Source organism: Polyodon spathula, chromosome 8 (assembly GCF_017654505.1).
Source record: "Polyodon spathula isolate WHYD16114869_AA chromosome 8, ASM1765450v1, whole genome shotgun sequence".
In the NCBI taxonomy this organism is placed as follows: Eukaryota; Metazoa; Chordata; class Actinopteri; order Acipenseriformes; family Polyodontidae; genus Polyodon; species Polyodon spathula.
The window spans coordinates 3,939,572-3,941,226 of NC_054541.1; positions in this window are offsets into that span (position 1 = coordinate 3,939,572).

Consider the following 1,655-nt stretch of genomic DNA (forward strand, 5'->3'; position numbering starts at 1 on the left):
AAGGGGGTGTCAGCCTAGTGCCCAACACCTAAGGGGGCCCTGCGCACGTCACAAAACGTATGACGTCTTCAGAGTCGGCCCCACACAAGTACAAGTCGGGCCTTTGTAAAATGAAAATAAAAAATCTTAAGAAATTCAAGTCAAGTGGCAATAAGCAGCTCTGCTGCCGTATCTAGACAAACGCCAAATAAAAATCACGAAGCAAATGAATCCGGTTCAGATTTTTCATAATAATCATTTCCAAGTGATTGAGTCTGCTTACCAATTCAACATTACCACATTTGCTCTGACTGACAAAGTGCTACTTGATCATAAGAAATCTAAGTAACGCTGTATATTGTGTGGCATAAATTAATATTAAATAGATAAGGATTTGAATATTAAATTTACATTAAATTAATATTAGATATGAAACTGCATATTAAATTTACGTTAAATGATTGTTACTTTCCATTAACACTTAAGTCAAATTAACTGTATTTTCAATAAGGACATGTAAACAATGGGAAATTATTACATATTTTTATGGACATGATATGCAATGATATTTTGAATCAACATTTCTTTAACATTTAGAAAGAAACCAGCTATTTCATGTTTATTAAACATTTATTTAATATGCAATTGCATATCTATTTAAGATTAATTTATGCCACACAATATAAAGTGTAACAAAATGTATTAAAAAAAAATACAACATCTAAGGGTTAGCCGTCTGATAGGCTAATCAATAGCCTGTCCCTCTACATTCCACCGAAGAAAACCAAGACATGGCGCAGGACAGTGCAGCATCGTCTTTTAAAGTTTTACTGGAGGCTTTTCTAAAAGAGTGTAGGCTATTATTAATCGATAGTGAAATTGAGATTGTGTGTATTAAAGTAAGACAGGACCGCCACACCAACGCTCTGAATAGGTACCTGCAACAAATGAAATGTTTGGAAGTCCACTCGTAAATGCAGCGTGGTATAAAATAAAGCTGATTCTTGGCTAGAATATTCAGGGAAAAAAAAAATGTCATGCTTTGTAGGGCATATTGTTTTGGTGTAATTTACACAGCAAAAATGAAACAGCACTCTGCTGAACGTGCAGTATCCAAATGTGACATGTTACACGTGGATCTGATAAGCAGATCGGTCAAATATAATTTTCGATTTATATAAAAAGGGTAACGTTTGCAAAGTTTTTACTTCACTAAGACCAGATATACAGTCCTAACATGTATCAGTTAGAATTAAAACACATTACATACATTAAATGCAGTGAAACCTCAAAGTCAGTAAAGGGATCCACAACGTGTGGCCTCACTCCTGAAGCTAGGCTGAACACATCATACAGGATTGTAAACATTTTAAACAAATTCATTTAACCCATTTATTTAACTGATTATCTGTCATGTGCTGTGGCTCATTAAAGACAGCGAGGAAAAAAAAATGGGAAATGTGTTATCAGAAGATCCTCAGCAACTCGTTTCAAACAGTTGTCAAGATCACTGGATATGTTCTCAGGATAATAATAATAACAATAATAATAATAATAATAATACATAAACCATTATAGTAATGAGAAACTGCTGAGTTGCAAAATCCTGCAACAAAATTTTGTAAATTGTTGAGAAAATTGTGTTTTCAATTGGCTGTAGCATCAGTAAACATTAG